Below are 18,498 nucleotides of genomic sequence, written 5' to 3'. Positions count from 1 at the left end.
CCCCTCACCCACCCTCACCCTCACTCACCCTCAACCCCTCACCCTCACTCACCCTCAACGCCTCACCCTCAATCACCCTCAACCCCTCACCCTCACCCACCTTCACTCACACTCACTCACACTCACTCACACTCACTCACCCTCACCCTCACTCACCCTCACCCTCACTCACCCTCACTCACCCTCACCCTCACTCACTCTCACCCACCCTCAACCCCTCATCCTCACTCACCCTCACTCACCCTCAACCCCTCACCCTCAACCCCTCACCCTCACCCTCACTCACCCCCACTCACCCTCAACCCCTCACCCTCAATCCCTCGCCCTCACTCACCCTCACTCACCCTCACTCACCCACACTCACCCTCACTCACCCTCACTCACCCTCACTCACCCTCACTCACCCTCACTCACCCTCACTCACCCTCACTCACCCTCACTCACCCTCACTCACCCTCGCTCACCCTCACTCACCCTCACTCACCCTCACTCACCCTCACTCACCCTCACTCACCCTCACTCACCCTCACTCACCCTCACTCACCCTCACTCACCCTCACTCACCCTCACTCACCCTCAACCCCTCACCCTCAACCCCTCACCCTCAACCCCAACCCCTCACCCTCGAACCCTCCCCCTCAACCCCTCACCCTCACTCACCCTCACTCACCCTCACCCTCACTCACCCTCACCCACCCTCACTCACCCTCACTCACCCTCACCCTCACTCACCCTCATTCACCCTCACTCACCCTCATTCACCCTCACTCACCCTCACTCACCCACCCTCACTCACCCTCACTCACCCTCACCCACCCCCACTCACCCTCACCCTCACTCACCCTCACTCACCCTCACCCTCACTCACCCTCACTCACCCTCACTCACCCTCACTCACCCTCACTCACCCTCACTCACCCTCACTCACCCTCACTCACCCTCACTCACCCTCACCCTCACTCACCCTCACTCACTCACCCTCACCCTCACTCACCCTCACTCACCCTCACTCACCCTCACTCACCCTCACTCACCCTCACTCACCCTCACTCACCCTCACTCACCCTCACTCACCCTCACTCACCCTCACTCACCCTCAACCCCTCGAACCCTCCCCCTCAACCCCTCACCCTCAACCCCTCACCCTCACTCACCCTCACTCACCCTCACTCACCCTCAACCCCTCACTCACCCTCACTCACCCTCACCCTCACCCACCCTCACTCACCCTCACTCACCCTCACCCTCACCCACCCTCACTCACCTTCACCCACCCTCCCTCACCCTCACCCTCACTCACCCTCACCCTCACCCTCACTCACCCTCAACCCCTCACCCTCCCTCACCCTCAACCCCTCACCCTCAACCCCTCACCCTCAACCCCTCACCCTCAACCCCTCACCCTCAACCCCTCACCCTCGAACCCTCCCCCTCAACCCCTCACCCTCACTCACCCTCACTCACCCTCACCCTCACTCACCCTCACCCACCCCCACTCACCCTCACCCTCACTCACCCTCACCCTCACTCACCCTCACTCACCCTCAACCCCTCACCCTCACTCACCCTCAACCCCTCCCCCTCAACCCCTCACCCTCGAACCCTCCCCCTCAACCCCTCACCCTCACTCACCCTCACTCACCCTCACTCACCCTCACTCACCCTCAACCCCTCACTCACCCTCACCCTCACCCTCACCCACCCTCACTCACCCTCACCCTCACCCACCCTCACTCACCTTCACCCACCCTCACTCACCCTCACCCTCACTCACCCTCACTCACCCTCAACCCCTCACCCTCAACCCCTCACCCTCAACCCCTCACCCTCAACCCCTCACCCTCAACCCCTCACCCTCGAACCCTCCCCCTCAACCCCTCACCCTCGAACCCTCCCCCTCAACCCCTCACCCTCACTCACCCTCACTCACCCTCACCCTCACTCACCCTCACCCTCACTCACCCTCAACCCCTCACTCACCCTCACTCACCCTCCCTCACTCACCCTCACTCACCCTCACTCACCCTCACCCACCCTCAACCCCTCAGCCTCACTCACCCTCACTCACCCTCACTCACCCTCAACGCCTCACCCTCACCCTCACTCACCCTCAACCCCTCACCCTCACCCTCACTCACCCTCACCCCCACTCACCCTCAACCCCTCACCCCCTCACTCACCCTCACTCACCCTCACTCACCCTCACTCACCCTCACTCACCCTCACTCACCCTCACTCACCCTCACTCACCCTCACTCACCCTCACTCACCCTAACTCACCCTAACTCACCCTCACTCACCCTCACTCACCCTCACTCACCCTCACTCACCCTCACTCACCCTCACTCACCCTCACTCACCCTCACTCACCCTCACTCACCCTCACTCACTCACTCACCCTCACTCACTCACCCTCACTCACTCACTCACCCTCACTCACTCACCCTCACTCACTCACTCACTCACCCTCACTCACCCTCACTCACCCTCACTCACCCTCACTCACCCTCAACCCCTCACCCAGCGCAACCACAGCATCTTCACTAAATATATTTAATAAACTTTAAGCTATTGGCAATATAAAATAAAATCCATTTTATTTACGTATTAATTATTAATTGTTTTTAAAGCCATTGATTTTTTTTATATCAATACATATAAGTCACATATAAGTCCCGTTAATACAAAACATGTTGCTTTACAAATGCTAGAGGTGTCACATTTACAAAAATTATAACTATTGGCTTTGTAAAGAAGAAAGCTATTAATTTAGCTATTTAGAAAAAACAACACATAAATAAAAAACTAAAAAATAACACCTATAGCTCAAACTTTCCTACTGCGAGACCTATTGCATTTCCAATGCTTGTTCTTTCCTGTTTCTCGTTGCCTCAAATGAGCCTTGACTTTTTAGTGGCGTTGATGCAGCCCTGGTATACACTTTAGTTTTCAATGGCTTATGTTGGGCACTTGACAGTTCGTTATATTTCTCCTCCAGCATAAAATGTATTGACACACCACTGTCAATAATGAAAGGTATTGAATACCTGTTGGCTTTTAGTGAAATTTTCTGACAATGTTTGAATGACTTTGGTGTTTTGTCAGGTCGACTTTTCTTGGACAGGTATTTTATCTCACAGGCGGCCAGTCCAACATGTGCACATTTCTTTGAGGTAAACATTGACATGGCATTACCATCTTCGTCACATTCACTTGACGTTGATACTGAAGAACTGTTTGATGAAGATTTAAATGTCAATTGTCTTCATGTGGTGTAGATTTGCACAAGCTGATGTGGTCACTTGGCCTTATGTGCATGCGTTGAACTTCACTTCTGGAACGTACGGGCGGCCATGTTGTCTTCACTCCATGATGCACTTATTTTTTCTTTCAACCTTGCACACGTTTACAAAATAGTTCTCTTTTTCACAGCCTTTGCAAATTTGCCCAATGGCAGGACATTTACCTTTGTGTGGATATGAAAATCCAAACTGAAGCACAACTTCTTTTTCTGTGGCGAAATCACTCTACCCCTCAGCCTTGTACATTGTCTTACCTATCAAATTCGTGAGTGACTCACTCTGGGCACATCCGGCCTTCATGTCCGCAGCTTGTGGATCAGAATACTCCTCAGTCCTGGCAACCATAAAAACATGCTCCAGACTAAGATTTTCTCAGCATTAGTCATCTGAGTCTGACGAGCATCAATCAATCACTCTGAAGCGCATAGCTTCCTCATCATTAAATTCATTGAATTTACAGTGTTTGAGCGTATCCAGTCTCAACAAATTTGTCGATGGTCTCACCAGCTTTCTGTTGGTCTTGACCCAACATGTACCTTTCGTAATCTACATTTCGCCATTTAAATGAATTTGAGATTCAAGGCTGCCTTGATTTGACTGTGCAATTTCTTCAGCTTTTGGCATTTTCTTTAGGACTTCTTTTACACCTTCACCAGCAAGAAGCTTAAGGTACTTGATCTTTTTGACATCTGCTTCTTCTATCGCATCAATTAAATCATCAAATGTCTCTATCCAGTAGTCTATCTGTCACCAATATTCAGCTTTTTGGATGTATCAAATGGTGATGGTGGGGGTTTCAAGAATGCAGCTGCATTGTAACCATTTCCAAGATTGGCTGACACTGAAGGTGGAGTTTTCTCGGACACCATCTGCTGTACGCTAGGACCTGCTTCATCCATACTGTCGCTAAGGCCCTGTACTGTGCAGGCCTCTGGATCATTTTGGACCGTCTGTGAAACGGGAACCTCCTTCTTGGTCTCTATGGGAGCCTTTTGCTTTTGGGAGACCTTCAGAGTTGTTCTGAGGTACCGTCCGGCATCTTTGGTGGCGTGCCACTTTGGGTATGGACAGCTCGGCAAGAACTACCCCAGGGGCTTCCTCTGGGGTCACTCTGCCCAGCACTGTGGCACAATGACTCTTGGCATAGTTCTGGTAAGCAGATTAACTTTTCTTGTGGTTGAATTTTGTTGCATGTCTTTGTACTGCCTGACACCTGGTTGATCTCTGCCAACCAGCGCTTCTGCTAGTAGCATTAGCACGCCATATGATGGATGGCTTAAGGTTGCTTAGTAATTCTGTACCTCTCCTTGTGACCTTCCCAGCAGGTTTTTGCCCAACGATGTGAACGTTTTGCTGAAGCTTTCCTTATCTTCACGTGTTTTACACAGCTCAGATCTGCGTTTTCACTCCATATGCGCCAAACGTTGATGCCACACTTCGACTGAGGCATATATGGCATGCATGAGCAGTTTGCTGGACAACGGCAAACTGCCTGGGAGAGCACTTCTGATCTTTGGGTTACTTATCCTGTATCTCGTCGCCAGTTGTAGTGTCCTCCGCAGCCCAGGCACTTGCCAATGACTATGCCACACATGAAACGTATTCTTCTGCGTCTAACTGCAAACCCCACATTCTAAACATGCCTTTAGTTCACTACACTTTAAAGCTTACATCACAGGTCTAGGGAGTCCATCAGGAGCCGCAAGGGTTTCGTCATTACAAACTCACACAACACTATAGTATTCGCAAACACCCATGTACAAATGTGTGTATTACACATTTTTTGCGATTCTCAGTGGGTTGCAAATAGACCTACCTCAAGAATAATGGGATAGATCCCTGTCTGTATGGAACCCATTGGGAATCGCAAAAAATCACAGGGATGGTGGGTGGCCTGCAGGGGTCAGCAGACCACCATGTCTGTGATTGCTTTTTAATGAAGCAGTTTTTTTTAAATGCAGCCCGTTTTCCTTAAAGGTAAACTAGATGCGTTTCTAAGAGAAAAATGAAAAGTTTTCTTTTCATTTGAGTAGGCAGTGATCCATTGGACCATTGCCTGCGCTCAAAGCAGTTTTTTTACAAATTCACAAAGGGGAAGGGGTCCCTTGGGGGCGTCTTCCAATTTGCGAATGAGTTACCACTAATTTGAAGTTGGTGGTAAATGGCTAATGTTTTGCGACAGCATTTTGGTTGCAAGTTAATTTTATATATTACAATACTAATTCACCACTAATTCTTTATGGGTTCCAGAGTAGCTTGCTAATCGCCGAAAAGCGATTCAACGCTGCGTCAGGGGTAGTGAGCGCTATATAAACGCAATTGCAATACAATACATGCTATTGCGATGCTATTGCGATGTGCTATTAGCAGGGATGTGGAATTCCTATAGCCTGATCCCAGGACATATTGTTTGGGGCAAGGGCAACAGGTTTTCATGTGTATTTTGTCCTTGGGACAAGTAGACACAGCCTCCTGCAACACAAACCCTTTGGCTGCCATTTACAGTACCACATTATGGATCAGGGAAGGGCACTGTCTGCAGTTTGGGTAATATTTTTGTCCGTACCTTAATGCTGTTCAAACTTGTATTTATGGTTCATTAATTGAAAGCCTTTAATACTAGGGTGAGCGCTCTAGGTAAATGTTGTAAGCTCTGACTGCACTGCTGACAGTGATTCTAGTATAAAAATGTGTACACAAGTTTTCAAAGTTTAGCTATATGAGGCTATGTATAAAGCTCCCAGAATGCTCTCTGATTTGGTGCAAATATTTGCAGAAGCTTGAAAGCAAGATTGATGATTTTTTGCTTTCAAAATAAAATGTTCATTAAAAAAAAAATGAAAGCAGGAAAAAAACGTTTTCGCTAAATTACTGTAAAATTTCAGGAAACATTTTTTTTGCAGCATCATTTAGTAAAATGTGTTGATTATGCTAGTATTCACCAAAATTATTCATAATGAAAAATCAGTGTCACCAGTTTCAATAATATTATGGGAAACAAAAATAAACAAGCACTGGCAAAGCCAGTAGGTCTGAAATTGGTGGTCAGCTTTTTAGTTTTGTCAATGTGTGACTTGTTTTGGCATGGTTTTTCTAAAAGCTTATTGATGTGGGAGCTGCCGGGCTCTCACCATTATTACAAACATTGGCAAAAATAGTTTGTTGGTCTCAGAAAGTACACACTGCCACAGTAGTTACTGGCGCTGAACAAAACTGTGTTTTGCAAAACCTTATTGGTGTGGGAGCTGCCGTGCCCTCACCCTTATAACAAGCATTGGCAAAAGGAAAAACTATTTTTTTTGGTCTCAAAAAGCACACACTGCCACAGTAGTTACTGGTTCTGAACAAAACTACTTTGTGTGCTGATATGCTCCTTGTGAAAGAATAGAATGCTCTCACAGTGAAGCCAGCCGCTACAGAAAGAGACGAAATTTTAATAAACGTAAAAGGTCACGGTCAACGCCAAACCAAATTTGGGGCCCATTTATTAAAGAAAGTCTCAAAATTGCAGCCATGGTATGTGTCCTTGCATAAAGTGTGGCTATACGGCTTTTGTGAATTTCCAAGAATTTCCAGAAGTAGGACACGAAATAGTACTCCTAGAAAATATTTGTGAACTGCATTTTAGCTCGAGCAAATATGCATGTGTAGATTTGCCCATGCGAAAATCGGAATGTTTGCAAGTACACTTTCCCTCCAACTAATTTATTCCCCAACACTGGAAGAAGGTTTACGTCTGCCATTATCAGGAGTAAGTTTCAAACTTTTCTCAGTATGTGAAAAGATTAGAGAAGAGATACTGAAAACCCTTAAAACATGCAAGTTAGTAGGTTTGCTCAGACTCAAAAGGGCATTCTAACCTTGGAACTACTGCTTACCACTACCTTCACCCCCCAGTATGTAGATCTGTGGACAAGTGGCAACATAAGGGGATTGCAAGTATTCACCCTACTATGGTATGAGCCCTGGCATAATCAGAGAGGCTGTATTAGAGCTCTAATATAATGAGATTGTTTCCATAATTTGTTGCCGCAATAAATGGAACCAAAGGGACAAGTGGATTTTGTTACAGGACAAGTAGATTTATGAAGCAACCTGCCCCATGGACAAGTAGATATTTTATTAAATTCCACACCCCTGGTTATTAGGCATGGACGCCCTAAACATGTCTGTTCCTAATAGCGAATCGCAAACCCAAATTGCAGTTTGGTAACAGGTTAGCAAATCTCAATTGAGCCTTCGTACATTTAAAAATGCCTTCTTGAGTTTGCAAACAGCCTGATGCTGCGATTGTGCCCATTTGTGAACGTAAAAAAGCTTTGTACATCTAACCCGTGGAGTCTTAATGTCGTGCAAAACCATAAATAGCAAACTTGATTTACACCAAAATATGTTGCCGTTAGTGTCAAGCAGTTGCTGATTGTGTTGAATAGTATCCTCTCTCCAACCTTTCATTTCACATTTGAATTTTGCAGGTTTTATTTGCATTTTAACCTATTTTTTCTGAAATACTCCCATCTGCTCAGGTTTTTTTTTTTTGAGACTTCGCAAACTGTCAAATGTGACACAAAGGTATGCAGAAGACCATAGGTTGTAGGATAGTACCACTTCTATGCGGGTACTGTGCACTTATCCTTCCATGGCTAGCTGTACCTAGAATCAAAGCGGAAGTTTATCTTCCACTAATTACAAGTAATGTAGAGCTGCAGTTATGTTGTGCATATCGCCTGCATGGGTTCTCCGGTGATGAGCAGATTTATGTGGCTAGCTCTGCTTCCAGTAGGTTGGATTATTAAAAGCCAGGCCTTCTGCTTCTTCGGAATTGAAGAAGGGCGGAGAAAGCTCTGATTTGGAGTGGAAGGCCCTTCCATGCTTTAGGGGTGATGTAAGAGAATGCCCATCCTCCTGATCTGATTCTGTGTATGAGTCAAGTAGAGGTGTCTGAGTGGTTGGTGGAAATAGATGTGATTGTTCAGGATACACCTAAGTTGTGTAGTGCCTTGAATGTGTATGTGAGGAGTTTGAAATTACCTTGTTTGTGTATCGGGAGCCAGCGGAGCTCTCTGAATTGTGATGTAATGTGAGTTCTGTTCAAGAGGTTGGATCTGGCTGCTGAGTTCTGGATAGTTTGTAGTCTTCTAGTTAGTTGCTTGCTGATTCCAGTGTAGAGGGTGTTCCCGTAGTCCAATTTACCAGTGACTAGGGTGTGAATTTGTTTTTCTAGTGTTGCTGGGGAGCCATTTAAAGATTCTCCTCAGCATCTTCAGGGTGTAGATACAGGATGCAGTGACTGCATTGACTTGTGTAGTCATGTCCAGTCCGTTGTTGATTGACCCATACCAAGCACCCACGAGCTTTGGAATAGTTTGGCCGGTCACCAGTTGGGGTCCCATTTTGAGGTAGTCTTGCTGAAGATCACTACTTCTGTTGTGTTGGTGTTGAGCTTGAAGCAGCTGGTTTTCATCCAGTTAGTGACTACAGGCATGCAAGTGGTGAACTTGTTTCCTGTGTTGGGGTCTTGTCTGAGAGGGAGAGTATGAGTTGCAGGTCATTGGCGTAGGCGAGTATATTGATGTGTGCGTGGATTAAATTGGCAAGAGGGATCATAGAAGCATTACAGACTGTGGGGCTGAGAGATGAACCTTGAGGCACTCCGCAGATGAGTGTTAAGGCTTTCGGGGAGTAAGGTGCCAGACTAAACAGCTTGCCTTCGATCTGTTAAGAAGGAGTTGACCCAGCAAAACAATGGGCCCTTGCCTGCACGAGATTGGCATCCACCTGATGAGGATGGGGTGCGAGACTGTGTCAAATGCTGCAGACAGATCCAGGGCAATGCCGGCTGCTATGTCTTCTTTTTCAAGCATTAGGCAATTATCATCTGTGGCAGCGATGAGTGCTGTTTCTGTACTGTGGTTGGGAGTGAATCTGGACTGCATGACATAAAGGAGTAGCATTGAATTACAAGGAAAAAAGATCCTTCAACTAGATCATAAGTGCATGTTGCTCAGCAGCTTGCAGTGCGGGTACCGGCAGCAAGAAAGTCAGGCGTCCACCTGCTGATTGTACAGTCCTGTGTGAATGCTAATGCGAGTCAGTGCTTGCACAGAAGAAAAGCTGCAGGGCTGAACTTCTGTTGACCGAGGAACAGCAACCCAGGGCTAAATACCTATTCATAGCTTGTAATTACCATACTCCTACTTTGTAGTTAGTTTTACAGCTCAGGTCTAAGAAAATATTGATGGTTTTGAATGACCACTTCTTAACAACAAGCTCCCATGTAAAGCTTATGGCACCCTATTTTAGCATTACCACACACTTTGATAAACCTGTACTTGTTTTTAGACAGAAAAAGGGCTAAATTGTCAAACGTCGCCTACTCTTAATCGCAAAGTTAAACAAAACAAATTGACAATTTATTGACCTTCCTTTCAAGGTGTAAAAAAACCTGCTAAAACGTATGTTTTGCAAGAGAAACTCCACCCACAGGAGGAGACGCGCAAAGTTCATAAACTTAGCAACTTTACAAAGCGCAAAAGTAGCTTTAGCATTCATTTTGCATGATTTCATGTGTGCTCAACCCAAGATTAAAGTCTTGTCTCTCGGAACTGTCATATGCCCATTTAAATAAACAACAACAATATTGTAGACCTGAGGGGTGCCAGTTCTTCGAGGCAATGAGCGATGCATAAAGAAGAGATTGACCTAGCTTGAGGTGTGGGAGCAGGTGGGGTGATCCCCATGTAAATAAAAGTGATGGAGTAATCACACACACCTGCCCTTTTGGGGACCCATCTAGGTCTACAGAGAAGGGGGGGCTCCTCCCAACGTTTCCCCTTTAGACCATAACCGCGTGAGAAGGTGACTGGATTGGATGGTGTAGATGACAGCAGCTTGACATGCCTATCACAAGGTGAAGAGACATATGACAGCCTGCACAAGAAGGTTGATAGAGTGACGATTACGCTAAGCACAGCTAAGACCAGGTTGGCTGTCATGCTGGACAAAATGGATGTAAAAGACACCGAAATGATGGACGGAATGTGGAACAAATCAATCATTCACCCCCAGTCAAGAGATCTGGGTTAAATGCTTTGTTCTTTGCTCACCTTGCCACCCCAGTTTAGACATAGCCATATGCAAATCAGTCTTGACCCTGCTTCTTATGGCAACAGTCCGGCCCGAACTGCCAAGCCAGGTCCTCCCTGGACCAGAAATTGGCATACTGGGACAGTTTTCAGGGTATCGCTCTCAGTCAGCCAGGCAAGCTTGAATCCAGGGGCACAGTGAGCCGGGGACCCACAAATGATGGGCGGATTGTGGAACAAATCAAACATTCACACCCAGTGAGGAGATCTTGGTTACATCAAAAATTGACGGGCAAAAAACTGGGATTTCGCTGCTGGTGAGAACGGATTGCAGGGGCTGGAGACGACTGGTAGCCAGAGATGGGAAAAGAAGCAAGACTGGGTCTTATGGAGCGGAGAGACGGTGGTCCCACACTGGAGGGAGAGCGCGTGAGCACAGGGAGACAGGCCAATCCAAGGAGGGTCCAGGCCCTAGTGCGGGAGGGAAGGTCTACAGAGAGACTCCGAAATGCACCCAGGTCTGCCATGGGGATAGTCACCTGGCTAATGAACTGCCCAAAATAGTGTGGTGACCCTTTGCGCTCCGTTCCAGAATTGTGAGTGCTTAGCAAACGCTTCCGTTTCCTTTGTGATGTAGGGGAAAAGGGTGGGCTGTCCTTTCGGTTAGGTGGCTCCAGTCCTAATAATGCTGTTTGGACTACAGAGGTGACCCCACTTATTCGGAAGAGAGTGGTCGAATGCTTGCAAGAAACTCGAGATAGCCACTCACGCTGCAATGATATGTGCGCAGGGAATCTAACCGGCCTGTATAGTAGATCCATTGTGAGATTTAAGCTGTCACTACACAAACATGCCTGGGGCCGTGCTAAAGTACCTCCCGCGCCAGCGAGGCCCGCGCTGTTTACACAATACTGCACTAGCCACTTGTGTGAACTGCTCTCCAGGAAGGGAACTTTCTGTTCACTCGCCCGGGGTGTCTCCTGCTCAATCCCTCCAAAGTACTCTTCTGGGCCAAGCTGCCCTAGTGTTCATGTGTTTTAACCCTGAAAGTCGTGCACCTTTATTAATATCCGTGTATAAAAGCTGCAGCTGTTCAATGTTCAGAAACGATTATGTCTCATTGAGAGTTACTCTTCTACAATATAACAGGCAACAACTCTTGTGGAACAGGCAGAATGGGAGCGTTTTATAACGTACGTATACAAATGTAGTCGCCTGTTTCAGTGGGGTAGGACGAGGAGCGCTTGCGAGCGCCTGCCCCGAGAAGGGTCCGCGCCTGGCAGCGGCCATATTGTGCCAAAGGCCTGCTGAGCACCTTTCTGCTTTAATTCGCGAATTTCATGCAGCCAATCTCGGCAGCGGCTCCTAAAGTTGGAGAAGAAACCGCAAAGCTGCAGACTGTCTCCAGGTCAAGAAGGTTTATGGCAGACACTGAGAAACCTTTAAGGGTTTTATCTTGTCGCCTTAGCGCCAGGGTGCAGAGTTTTTCTCCGAGCCCTAGACTGGCGCTACTGGTGTCTGGAGTCCACCTCTTCTTCCCTCTCTCCTTCACCACTAAACGCTCTTTTCAATTTTTTGCCACTCTTGGGTGTGGCTTTTAATCCCTTCCTCCTCTCCTCCTCTTCCCTCTTCTTCACCACTGTACGCTCATTTCCCTTTTTTTGCCACTTTTGAGTGTGGCTTTAAATCCCTTCTTTCTCTCGTTGTCTCGAGTTGTCTTATACCGGATCAATTCTTTTCTTTTTTTCTCAGCTGCCCTTATTCTCCTAGCAAGACATTGTAAAAGGGTCGGCCAAACATGTATACCAACTACCTGTAACCATGGCAACACCAACTAAGCTTGGCTAGTACCCGTAATGGAAAAGCGAATGTACCTGTCTGTAAAATTTAACAAAATACTTTGAAATCGAAAGTCTTATTAGCAGAAGTCCGTGCTGCTCCTCAAATAAAGAGTGCCTGCAGACACCGGCTCAAATTAAGCACTGTCTTCATACTCTGTGGAGAGCTCGCGGTTCCAAGTAGCAGCTCTGGGCCTTCATGGAGCCAGGAGGCGCAGCTTCCAAGGTGTTCTGGAGGCCTGGGCTGCCCACGAGCGGCGAGTGACCCGTCCGGTGACCGTGCGTCGTCGCGGCGGTCACTGTGCGTGTCCTGCCTGTCACTACGCACTTTATCCAGGGGTGAAAGGGTGTGCTCTGGCGCCTCCTGTGGCCACCGTTATGTTAGACGCGCGAAATGCTTTTGTAATCCACATTAGACCTCTCCACCCCTTGTCAATGGCTGACATCAGATCTGCAAGCGCGCCCGGGTGGAGTGGACTTTGTGATGTTGCAACAGCGGTTGCCGCTGATAACCTAACACGCTGTGTCTGACAGGGTACTAAGTTAATTTGATGCAGGTGAAGTGTTGGGAGTTTGCAGCATATTTCGGAAGTACATTTTTTCTGCTTGAATGTTTCCTTGTGCAAGTTCCGTGGAATAACTCCGTGGGTGACTCATTTTTTTTATTAAACGCACAGCCAAACAAATCTCCATTCTTGGAGCCAGGTGCCTTTTTATGGTGCAGCATCTCTTCCTGTGAACTGATAATGTACGCCAGAGAGTGACGTGCGGGAGGGAAGTTTGCTGGTGATTGAACTCTGCACCCCTCCTTTTAGCAGACTCCATACACGCATCGTTTTACTGCCCGCCCCCCTCTCGTGGGACTCCCAGCGGAAGGGACTCCCGAGTCCCGACAGGTGTCGGGCGCTGTGATCTGATACCAAAGGTCAGTCCGGACCGGGAGAAGCCGGGGACCCAGGACGCGTTCAGTGTTTTCCGCTCTTGATGGGCCTAGACGAGGTTTGTCCATACCGTCCTTTTCTTATGTAATATTGCAAATAATTAACCCGCTTTTTTGACTTCGGGTAGCAATATCTGCTTGGTGTCGTGTACGAGGCGAGGCCTCAGGATCGCGCCATGTGGGGATCCGTAAACAGCTGCGCCCCCTCCCTCGTTGGAATGCATTATTCATGGCAGCCGAGTTAATTATGCATGCATTACCTGCTGTTAGGAGAATCCAATTACCAGAAGTGCAGTACATTTTATTAGGCGCTGCGCTGTGTAGTCATAAACTTATATGTTGATGTCCACTACTATAGTTTTTTTTCACTTCTTGCCCTGTTGTTTTATCCGTCGATCTTAAGTTAAACTCGTTTCTCCTCTGATGTCACTTCAGCGTGGTAGGCCTCACGCGGCGTTCCCACCACAAACATGGTCTTCACGTGCAGACCCCTTTCACGCAGGATACCTTCTTTCTAATGTGGAGTCTTGAAGGCCATTGACCATGCTTATCACGCTCTGGGGAAGTGGGGTGAGTTTCAGAAGGTTGCGTCTCACATGCTATGTGTTGGACTTTGCCCTTTTTGCAGGGTCATACCTGAACTTTTTGCCTTCCTCCTCTATTGTTTTTGACCTGTTTTTGTTGATTTTAGGACTCTGGACACTTTACTAGTGCTCATCAGTGCTAACGTGCATATGCTCCCTGTATAAAGTGTTACGGTAATTGGTTGTCCATAATTATTGTTGTTTACCTTACTAGTAAAGTGCACTATGTGTGCCAGGGCTGGTAATGCTAGCGGGCCTGCAGCACTGATTGTGCCACCCACACAAGTAGCCCTAAAGAGAGAACTCAGGCCTGTCACTGCAGTGCTTGCACACAGTTTGCTAACTGCCATGTTGTCCTGACAAGTGCAACCACTTGCCAGGCCTTACCTTTCCCTTCCCTTCCCATGCACTTCAGACACCCTACAGTAGGACCAACGTACCTACCCCCTGAGCAGGGTGCAGTGTCTGAAAGGAAGGACACGTGCCGAGGTGTGTACCAAGTCCTAACAGTAAAATACTCTTCATTTTGTTTTTCACTGTTGCAAGTCCATCTTGCCCATATGACAGAATGGGGAAGGCTGTGTAATATGTTTCCCGCCTATCTTCCCATAGGCTTAAGATGGAGAGGTGACGTTTAGCGTGCTTGAACTTACAATTTAATAGCACCTCTTTTTGTGAAGGTGGTTTTTGAATTGTCTTTAGAAACCACGCTTTTAGAAGTGGCTGTTTTTTATTTGTTATAACAATTCTGTGTCTCTGCCTGGTTGTGGATTGACTGTCTGGATTTGAATGTGATGCGATCTGATAAATGTCTTGACCCAGGGGAGGAGTAGTTGAGACTGCAACAGACTGACCTGCATCTGGAGTGTAAGGGTAGGAGTAACCCCTTGGATGTGAAGAGGCCTGGGCTGCTGCCATAAAAGAATGGCTCCACCTCCTGATGAGTGATTGAGGAACCAGACCCCCTCTATCAAAGGAAGAAGGTGTCACTGGCAGGGAGACACCTAGAACTGGTTTGGACAGGGGGTCAGTGCGCCCTGAACACAAAGACTTCAAAGACATTTAGGGGTGTAACTGTGAGCGCTGAAACCCCTGAAAGTTGGACTGATCAAGACTGAAAAGGATTGAAACTACTTTGTGGTCAAGAGGAACCTCTGTCCAGGCAGAACAGCTGAAGAGACTGAAGAGAAGGACTGACCCTTGCTGTGTGTTCTGGGTCTGGCCTGCAGTTTGCTGATTTAACTAAGGAGAGGCATAACGGACTTTGCTGTGTGCTGTGTCCCGAGGTAACTTGTCTCCAAGGGCCCTAGGAGAGCTTGTTCCCTGTTGTGGAAACTCAGGAACATCAAAGTTTCCCAATGTGTCTCGGCGACACTGTGTGAGTGTGTTTTTTGCAGACTGAGACCTTTGTAAGCATTGCCCTGGGACTGTGTGGCCCGTAACACAACCGAGTCTCAGCGACGCTTTGTGCGTGTCCAGCCTGAGACTGCCGGGGGTTCCTTGGTGCTGGTTGGAAAGTGCCCCCGCAGCGTGAATCATCGTCCACGCTGCTGTGTAGCTGTTTGTGGCCCGAGCCGTCATCGTAACGGAGGCTGCTGATCATGATCGCTGGCCCGAGCCACAACGCGCTGAAGGATTTCGTAAAGCTAAGGAAGTCGTGAGGTAATCGTTATCGTTGTTTGCAAGTGGAATCTGCCCAAGATCATCCGCAATGGAGAAGGCAGCGCCATAACCTGTCTGGCTACATCGCGCCTTGCATTGGAGCTGCATCTTCATCGGGAGCACCCAGCAGGACGTCCGACGATCGGGGAGAGAGAGAGAGAGAGCGAGGCAGCGCATCCCCTAGGTTAGGCTTGGACTCCGGCCTGGAGCAGCAAGCATATGTGGCCTGGGGAGGCGTGCAGGAGGAGTACAGGAGTGCTCCCGCCTTTCTCAAGCTGCATCGCGTTAGACTCGCGGAGTCCTCGAGCGGCCCAGACCTGCCCGGCAGTACCGGGCCCGCCCTCGGAAGTTCAGGACTGTTCTCTGTGGTTGGGGCCTAGTGGTCCCAGCGTTAATCACGTCGATTGACCTGGTATAATTCCTGCATTACAAACTGCTTAATTATGTGCATTGAGGATTGAATTATTCTCACATTACGAACTCCCTTATTACTTGCATTAAGGAGTGTGTTCTACTTGCAATACGTACTGCCTGATTATGTGCATTGAGGATTGAATTATTCTCGCATTACGAACTGCCTTATTACTTGCATTAAGGAGTGCGTTATACTTGCATTACGAACTGCCTGATTACGAGCATTGAGGATTGCATTATTTTTGCGTTACAAACTGCCTGATTAGGTGCATTGAGGTTTGCTTTATTCTTACATTACGAACTGCCCGATTGCTTGCGTTGAGGATTGCATTATTTTTGCGTTACAAACTGCCTGATTACGTGCATTGAGGTTTGCTTTATTCTTACATTACGAACTGCCTGAATACTTGCATTGAGGATTGCATTATTCTTGCATTACGAACTGCATTACACACTGCATAGTATTGCTTTAGGACTGCATTCGAACATCTCAAATTGCTCATCAATACCGCAAGAACCTACAAGTGTGTGTTGGCCTAATAACCGGCAAAGTGAAATAGTACGAATAGTCATATGTTGGATTTTTATCGTTTGGTCTTACCTTATCTTTCTTCTTGATAAAGATACCACTATTTTCATACATCAGTGTGGTGTCCATTTGTGGTGTTATCACTGTGTCACTGAGAGTGACACAGTGCAAATACTTTACACATTGCCTTGAAGATAAGCCTGGCTGCTCGTGCCAAGCTACCCGGAGGTGAGCAAGGATTATCAAAGAGGGTGTCCCTCCTTTCGCTGACTAGAAGCAAGGGTCCCTATTTGGACTAAGGTAACTGCCTCAGCCAACTAGAGACCCCCAGTTTTAACACTACATATTAATATCTCCATATGGATATAAGGAGCAGAGACTCGGGTGGAGACCAGGCTTTGCTTTGAGAACTTTTCACAGCTAACTGCGACGATCCCATCTGCATTGTATTGTATACAGCTTACTCAAAACAAAGTGGTTTAAGACTGTTTAACACATCGTACAGCTGTCAACGAGTTCATCAGCACATAGTGATTCCATAGCATTGTGATAGGACCTCTAAAAATATCGCCATCACGCATCTTCTAGAAAAAAAGAGAAAATCCTTCTATTTGAAACCAACATTGCCAGAATGTTACACCACATGTTAAAATGTTAGAAGATGCTGCATTGCAACAATTGCTCAACCAGGGGATTCTAATCAACACCATCAATCTGGCTCAGCCTATGACCTGGTACGGAGTCCACCCTTTACAAAATGTATTTAGACCCGAGCACTAATTCACCTAAAGTTGTTTAACAGTCCTAGGGGTCTTTAATTGCAGTGTCCTATGCAGCAGGCACTCAGTCCTAGCAGACCTGCATTATGACAGTGGCTTTCTATGTCTGAATTGTCTAAGAGGTGGTTTTAATAATTATTAATACATAATACATTTTTAGTGTACATACAATCTTTTTTTATTCTTTTAAACTATGATTTTTTTTTATTTAACACATCCAAAGTAAGTAAATTTTAAATTAACTTATTAATGCATTAACATTTTAACGTTTCCCATATAGTCAAATGTAGGCTAAAGTAAAAACGTTTATTAAACTTGGAAAAATTAGTAAAAACATGTATGTGTTAAATATTAATGTAATTTAAATTTACATATTTATCATAAACTTGGCATAAAATACAGCATTAATAACTTAATGTAAATGACAAATATTCTTTTGAATATGCTCAATAAAAAAAAGATTAAACAAAATAAATGTCTCCCTTAATAAAGCATTTTTTTATGTATTTATAATTAAGTGATGTATAGAATAAATGAAAATTAATGTAATTATTTCCAAATATTACATTAATTTCTACTTCAGTACGATATTAAATATGTTTAAATTAAAAACACATTTTATTAAATCATTTTAGTATTACATTTTATTTAATAAAACGTTTTTATTTTAAAAAAATTCATAATTTCTAGCATAAAGTGATATATATTTATTTTTAACTATTTTAAACCATTTAATACAATGTAATACTATTTCTTATGGGGTTTTAACTCCCTAAGTCCATTATTTTCTATGTGATGCCATTGTAGTATCCGTGGTGGCCATGTATGGTGGTGGATTTACGTCTCCGTTTTGACAATAGTAACTTTACACTTATTAATTTGTCTCCACCCCCTGAACGTTGGGGGGAGGGGGAGGACGTAGCTGTACACTGCGGGATATTCACAAAATCAGAGTGTAAAGTTACTACAGAGTAGTAAAGATATTCAAAAGTGTGCCCTTAAGGTAGATTTGACTTGTGACTAGGCCCCTGAGACACCGGTGTGTGGAGTCAAGATAATGGCGCCAGCGCTGTCTTGTATGTCTATTTGTAAAGCACAACTATAACCAAGCAGTCTTAGTCCTAGTAACTTAGAAGGCCGCCAAATTGGAGAGCAAAGCCTGAAGAAATGAATCAACAAAAAAGATTACTAACTGCCTTTTAAAAAATGTGGCTGATTCTTGGATCAGCATCCTTTGGCCGCAAAATGCCAAAGCCTCAACCACCACTGGATATCTTCTCAACACAAGAGACTTTGATCTCAGTGAGCGAACGGCCAATAAGGCACCAGATGTTCAGACAGAAACGCAAGTCCTGACCTGAAGAC

At 46.3% G+C, this 18,498-nt stretch overlaps 1 protein-coding gene across 4 annotated transcripts in view; it reads left to right on the top strand.

Moving 5' to 3' along the window:
- ST3GAL5 (ST3 beta-galactoside alpha-2,3-sialyltransferase 5) overlaps window positions 1-18,498 on the top strand; it is a 296,048-nt gene that overhangs the window by 74,558 nt on the left and 202,992 nt on the right. The window contains exon 1 of one of the 4 annotated variants that reach the window (XM_086964247.1): window positions 12,527-13,224. The exons of the other annotated variants lie outside the window; for them this stretch is intronic. The gene's annotated coding sequence lies outside the window, so the exon portion shown is untranslated. Of the gene's footprint in view, window positions 1-12,526; window positions 13,225-18,498 lie in introns of those variants that run through there. 4 annotated transcript variants of the gene reach the window in all.

Source organism: Lissotriton vulgaris, chromosome 3_2 (genome assembly GCF_964263255.1).
Source record: "Lissotriton vulgaris chromosome 3_2, aLisVul1.2, whole genome shotgun sequence".
NCBI lineage: Eukaryota > Metazoa > Chordata > Amphibia > Caudata > Salamandridae > Lissotriton > Lissotriton vulgaris.
Note: the sequence above shows the minus strand (reverse complement) of the source record. Positions and strands in the feature narration are given on the sequence as shown.